General features: G+C 50.2%; 1 long non-coding RNA gene across 1 annotated transcript; it reads right to left on the bottom strand.

Annotated features, from left to right (window-relative positions):
* Positions 1-4,163: 4,163 nt before the first annotated feature.
* Positions 4,164-5,077, bottom strand: LOC135299874 (uncharacterized). The gene is made up of 2 exons (XR_010361713.1): positions 4,682-5,077; positions 4,164-4,419 (listed from the first exon to the last, which is right to left on the bottom strand). It is a non-coding gene; the product is annotated as an uncharacterized LOC135299874 (long non-coding RNA).
* Positions 5,078-7,064: the final 1,987 nt, after the last annotated feature.

Raw genomic sequence — 7,064 nt, 5'->3', positions numbered from 1 at the left:
GCCATGAAGAGGGTCCAGGGCCAGAGAGAAAATGAGACGGGGGTCTGAGGGTTTCATTCGGGGGGGAGAAGGGGTGAAGCCAGGACCAGCAGGGGAGAAGAGAGAGGAGAACATTCTCTGGAGAGTAGATCTAAGGAAAAAATGGCAGTTGAAGTGGGTGATAGCAACAAAACCTGCGGATTGCAAGAGGCTGCAAGTGGCCATGGGTGAGAGCCTTGCATTCAGAGGGGTTTCTCTGTTTCACCTTGGTCCCCTTTGCCCTAAGGTATTACAGTTGCAATGAGAGGCCCCTGGGCCTCCACAAGTGCCCCCTTTTTGTTTTCAAGAATGAAGGCTTCTGCCATGGACTTTTGCAAGCGTTGAGCAAAACTGGATAGAATAACCAAGACAATGAATACAAGAAACAAAGCCCACAAAACAGTCTTGACTAAATCACAGAATCACAGAAACATGAGTTTGGAAGAGACCCCTAAGATCATCAAGTCCAACCTATGCCCTAACATCTCAACTAGACTATAGCACCAAGTGGCATGTCCAGTCTTTTTTTAAACACATCCAGTGATGGTGATTCCACCACCTCCCTGGGAAGACAATTCCAGTGCTTTATTATTCTTTCAGTGAAAATTTTTTTCCTAATATCTAACCTATACCTTCCCTGACGTAGCTTGAGACTGTGTCCCCTTGTTCTGTCAGTTGCTGCCCGGTGGAAGAGACCGACCCCCACCTGTCTACAACCTCCCTTCAGGAAGTTGTAGAGAGCAATAAGGTCACCTCTAAGCCTCCTCTTCTCCAGGCTAAACAACCCCAGCTCCCTCAAATGTTCCTCGTAGGGCTTGTTTTCCAAGCCCCTCACCAGCCTCGTTGCTCTCCTCTGGACACGCTCAAGTATCTCAATATCCTTCCTAAATTGAGGGGCCCAGAACTGGACACAGTACTCAAGATGTGGCCTCACCAGTGCCGAGTACAGGGGGAGAATGACCTCCCTGCTCCTGCTGCTCACACAAGTCCTAATGCAGGCCAGGATGCCGTTGGCCTTCTTGGCCACCAAGGCACATTGCTGGCTCATATCCAATCGGCTGTCAACCAGCACCCCCAGGTCCCTTTCTGCCTGAACACTATCCAGCCACACCGTCCCTAGCCTGTAACGCTGTAGGGGATTTTTGTGGCCAAAATGCAGAACATGGCACTTAGACTTATTAGACTTCATATTGTTGGACGTAAAGATGAAAGCCAGCCTTTCATGCCCCAGTCTTTCAACAGTCCAGTGAGCCAGTCGTTGTTGCCTTTTGTCTGGATCTTATTGATTTGATCTGTGAGCAGCTGGCCGCTCTGGTATACTGAGTCCCTATGTGAGAAGAGGTTGACATGCATGGCCATGGGCAAGAAATTGTGGCTTGGCTGTGGAACCACCCATGCGAAGGCATGCGGCATAGTTAGGAGCATCCAGCTTCCTGCTGCAGTGGCAAGAAAGGACAGCATCCTTTGACTTTAGCTAATTTACTAGTGGGTGGAGGCTTGGGTGGCCTGAAAGTAAAGAGATAGGGAGATTGCAATGTGAAACTGAAATTCTGGTCCCACTAAACTTTCTCTTCTGTAAGGCAAGGGTTTGAAGTCAGCTTATTAGAAGAATCAAATATCAAGGCTAGAATACAGTTTTTCCAATTGTTAAGCGGGATATCGCAGTTAGTGGTGTCTGAGCTCTCTTGGTGTTGGTCTGTGCGGTCCACACTGCTTAGGAGATCTTCTTCTGTCCTTCTTCTTCTTCTTTTCCAGGCTGCCGCTGTCTCTCTTAGGCTTTTGTTCTGTTTTTCTGATGGTGGCTGTGGTGTTTGCCTGGCCATTGGCAGAAGAGTTTTATGTTTTTTGCTGGGATGCGTCTTGGGCCTGCTGCTGTAGAGACACAAGCATATCCTCCCTCCCAAGTAATGAATGGGAAAGGGCCCATAATTTGTTTGGATTCAGGGTCTTTGATCAAGACAGGTGGCTTTTCTTTTTATTGGGCTGCCAATTAAATATAAAATGCCTGATGACTGGGGGAGTTGTTGAAAAAGTTGAGCACATCAAGGGCCTTGGCCAGGCTCTCAATGGGAGATACTATGTGGACTCCCTGTCTCTGTTGATCAAGGATCCTTTGGATGGAAGAGTGGGCCCTCTGGACTATGGACTGTCCTGTGGCAGAGTGTGGTATGGCTGTGACATGTTTTGTAGCCCACTGGTCAGAAAACGGTTGGAATCAGTGGGAGGTATAAGCAGGACCATGATCAGTTTTAATTTCCTGTGGAACAGGGGAGGTGGAAAAGGCTAAAAAGGAACGTTTTATAGCATCTTTTGATTTTTCAGCAGCATGGGCAGGGGCAGAAACCGCAGCGTTGTCGGTGTGGATTGAGACGGGGATGTATTTTAGTCTCCCAAAAGGGGCTTGGTGTGTGATGTGAGATTGCCCGATCTGGAGAGTCTTTAGTCCTCTTGGATTGAGTGCAGCTCTGACAGAAGCAAAGGCACGTTGCTGACAATTTGGGCAGGTGGCTGCCATGAATCTTGCCTGATCTTGGGTAATTTTAAAGATGCTGAGCGGTGCAGGAATGTTTTGATGGTAGAAGTGGTGGCGGATCCTAGCCTGGTCAGAAAGATTCCGTAGGGAGGTTTGGAGAAGCATTGCTGAGGCATCTGCTCTAGCATTGCCTACTATAAATGCAGGAAGGGTGGTATGAGACCTTGTGTGCATGATATAGTGTGGGTGTTGTCTGTGGGACAGAAGAGAAATGAAAGGGGAAAGCAAATGCTCTAGTTGGGGTTAGAAATGTCTTTGAAAATGGAATTTTCGGCCCGCTGCACTAGGTCATAGACATGTGCCGAATCAGTGATCAAAGGAAGAGGTTCTTTGAAAGTGGAGAAGGTCCTAAGGACTGCAGTCAATTCAGCAATTTGGGCAGGGTGAGGATCCCCTGGCTTGGCTTTTGTCTCTTGAGCAATGCGGGCCCAGGGCAGTGCAGAGCAGGGTGGGAAGCAGAGCCCGGAGCCTTTGGAGGCTGCAAGCCTTAAACATCAGCCCCTGCAGCAGCCCAGATGCAGGTGCCACAGTTGCCAAGGCTGTCAAGGCCTTGAGAGCGGGCAGGTGGATTTTGCATCCCTGTGGGCTGATGGCGGCTCTGGAGCCAGGAGTGGCTGTGGCTGCAGCAGGAAGGGTGGCTGAAAGTTTCCTGCCTTGCTTTGGTGGCATGGCTGCAGGGGCCAGTGCAGTGAGAGCCCCCTCTGTGCTGGTGAGAGCTCAGCTCTTGGGGACGCGGCTGTGCCCCAGCCCAGGAGCAGCAGCAGTGGCCAGCGGCAGCAGTGGTGTCAGTGGGACCCCCTGTGCACAGGGAGCCCCAGCCGCGGGGTGGCCGTGGCAGCAGCCCCAGGGAGCTCCAGCCCCGGGATCCCGGAACAAGTGGAAATCCCAACTGTGCAAACGCTGCCTGTGCCTCTTGGGTTTTCTTTGGTTGAGGGGATTTCGAGGTACGTTAGAAGTCTCTTTTTCTCTAACTTAGCTGTCGAAGGAAGAGTTGAGAAGTATGTGCTTCACTCTCTTAAGGTTGATTTTTATATTTTGTCTAAAACATTTTTTTGCTGGCCTGCTGAGGTTTGTTCAGCAGGTCAGCTTAAGGTACTCTTTTTGCCTCTTGGGTTGGTGTTATCTTTTATATTAAAACCTGACTATACTATGTTTACAAGAATGTTTTAATAGCTATTACTTAAGTTAGATAGTGACTTTCTACTTGAAACCAATATGTGAATGGTAATATCGTCTTTCATATGGATGCTAGCGAGAAGAAAGAGGAAGGACTGGGTACACCCAAATTTTTCTATCTATGTAGATAATACCAAACTCTTTCGTACAAGGTTCAAAACCTCTGTCTACAGTGCTCTAAATGTTTTCCGTTCACTTTGTGATTACTATTACTAGACTATCTAAATTGTTGTGACTTTTAATTCTTGACATAAAGGTGGTAACATGCTTTATGGGTTAAATTCAAAGGCCCAGGGGTCTTTGGCTACATGCCAGGGTCTCTGAACCCCCTGCCAGGGATTTAAAGCCCCCTGGCTGGGGCTGGAATCATTTAGGATGGTCAGGGGGAGGTCCAGGCTTCTGACAGTGCCCAAAGGAATGAGAAAGAGAAGTGAAGTTTTATAAAGAATCATTATTTATTTGCTGAACATCGGCAAACACGAGGATTTACAGAACACATTTCATTACAACAATCCTCATAACAACAACAACAACAATCTACTGCACATATTTCCATGGGATCCTATGGAGTAACAATCTTCAAAACATATTTACAAAGAACTACTAACCTAAGAACATATTTACAAAAATATCCTAACTTTTCAAACATATATACACCGCCGTAATATCTACAGCCATCATCTGCATCAGTCCTGGAAGGAAGAAAGAAGCAAAGCTGGAGTCAGCTGCCAGCACTGGGCCCAGCTGGGCCCCAGGAGCTGGGACAGGGCTGGCAGGGCTGGTGTGGCCCCAGGCAAGTGCAGGGCAGGCCAGGGCTGGTGCTTGTGGCAGCACAATCCAGGCCCCCTGCGGGCAGCGTGTCCCTGAGCGGGGCCATCCAGCCCAGCCCCAGCCTGGCGCCAGGGCAGCCACTGTGTCTGTGGGCAGGGCATGGGGAGCATCTGCCTGTCTTACTTGTGGGGCTCCATCTTCATCCAAGGACCATGGGCTCCTCCTCATCCTTCTCATCCACTTCCATCGCCTCGATGTCATCCTCCTCATCAACTTCCATCTCCTCAACCTGGTCTTCCACGTCCACCTCCATCATCTCTTCCTCATTCAGCACCATGTCCACTTCCATCGCCACCACAGTGTCTCTGTTAGTCTGCAAGAGACAGCACAATCTCACAGTGGGGTTCCTGTCCCACACCATCCATTCCCACATGGCTGCAGCCTGCTCAATCAGGCTGCCTCCTCCCTGGAATGGCACAGTACCTCCACTGGCGCAGCAGTGCTCATCCTGCTGGGATTGGTGCTCCAGAGCAGGCAGCAGGAAAAGGCCAGGCAGCAGCAGCAACAGCTGAGTGCTGACGGGCAGAGCGCAGAGCGAGCGCCAACTGAGCGCTGGCAGCAGGCAGAGTGTCTGCTGTGGTGGTTTCCAGGTGCTGGACGTTCCACCTGGAACGCTGTGGGAGCTGTGATGTCACAGAAGTTTCAGGGCCGCTCCACACTGGGAGATGGGCATGGTGGAATGATGAAATCCTTGAATGGTTTGGCCTGGAAGGGACCCTAAGGATCATCTGGTTCCAAGCTGAGCAGCCTCCCAGCACAGCAGGTTGCTGCGGCCCCTGTCCAAGCTGGCCTTGGATGTTGGTGGGCATGGGGTATGCACAGGCTCTCTGCGCTGGTCCCTGTGTCAGGGACAAGCACCCTGACAGGAAAGAACTTCTTGCCATCATGGAATGGATTCCAGCTCTTGCAGTTTCATCCCATTCCCCCTTGTTCTGTGACTTCAGTTGCTGACAAAGAGTCCTCTCCCACTTCCCTGTGGGTCAGGCTGTTCCTGCAGTGTCACACATGTGGCTGAAGCTGCAGCCAGGAGAGAGAGAAGCCAAGCTGGCAGAGAGAGGAAATGGGGAAAGTGACATGAGAGATGAGAGGAGAAGGAAAAAGTAGAGACATGCAAGGCATTGGGTTGGGTGATTTGTGGCATTCATGCCTTTTATTAGAGGCCAGGTTCTCTGGTGCACTCAATGACTGTGTGATTGCGGCGTGTCCACAGTGAGCCCGTGTGAGCGAGCTGCACTCCCAGAGGCCGGAGCACACTTGCTTCAAGTGCTGATGAATGAGCCCAGAGATGGGTCTTTGTGTGGAACTCCAAACGCTGTGCATTGCCATGAAGAGGGTCCAGGGCCAGAGAGAAAATGAGACGGGGGTCTGAGGGTTTCATTCGGGGGGGAGAAGGGGTGAAGCCAGGACCAGCAGGGGAGAAGAGAGAGGAGAACATTCTCTGGAGAGTAGATCTAAGGAAAAAATGGCAGTTGAAGTGGGTGATAGCAACAAAACCTGCAGATTGCAAGAGGCTGCAAGTGGCCATGGGTGAGAACCTTGCATTCAGAGGGGTTTCTCTGTTTCACCTTGGTCCCCTTTGCCCTAAGGTATTACAGTTGCAATGAGAGGCCCCTGGGCCTCCACAAGTGCCCCCTTTTTGTTTTCAAGAATGAAGGCTTCTGCCATGGACTTTTGCAAGCGTTGAGCAAAACTGGATAGAATAACCAAGACAATGAATACAAGAAAAAAAGCCCACAAAACAGTCTTGACTAAATCACAGAATCACAGAATCATGAGTTTGGAAGAGACCCCTAAGATCATCAAGTCCAACCTATGCCCTAACATCTCAACTAGACTATAGCACCAAGTGGCATGTCCAGTCTTTTTTTAAACACATCCAGTGATGGTGATTCCACCACCTCCCTGGGAAGACAATTCCAGTGCTTTATTATTCTTTCAGTGAAAATTTTTTTCCTAATATCTAACCTATACCTTCCCTGACGTAGCTTGAGACTGTGTCCCCTTGTTCTGTCAGTTGCTGCCCGGTGGAAGAGACCGACCCCCACCTGTCTACAACCTCCCTTCAGGAAGTTGTAGAGAGCAATAAGGTCACCTCTAAGCCTCCTCTTCTCCAGGCTAAACAACCCCAGCTCCCTCAAATGTTCCTCGTAGGGCTTGTTTTCCAAGCCCCTCACCAGCCTCGTTGCTCTCCTCTGGACACGCTCAAGTATCTCAATATCCTTCCTAAATTGAGGGGCCCAGAACTGGACACAGTACTCAAGATGTGGCCTCACCAGTGCCGAGTACAGGGGGAGAATGACCTCCCTGCTCCTGCTGCTCACACAAGTCCTAATGCAGGCCAGGATGCCGTTGGCCTTCTTGGCCACCAAGGCACATTGCTGGCTCATATCCAATCGGCTGTCAACCAGCACCCCCAGGTCCCTTTCTGCCTGAACACTATCCAGCCACACCGTCCCCAGCCTGTAACGCTGTAGGGGATTTTTGTGGCCAAAATGCAGAACATGGC

Source organism: Passer domesticus, chromosome 4 (genome assembly GCF_036417665.1).
Source record: "Passer domesticus isolate bPasDom1 chromosome 4, bPasDom1.hap1, whole genome shotgun sequence".
In the NCBI taxonomy this organism is placed as follows: Eukaryota; Metazoa; Chordata; class Aves; order Passeriformes; family Passeridae; genus Passer; species Passer domesticus.
The sequence above is the reverse complement of the archived record's forward strand: the minus strand, read 5'-3'. Positions and strand labels throughout refer to the sequence as shown.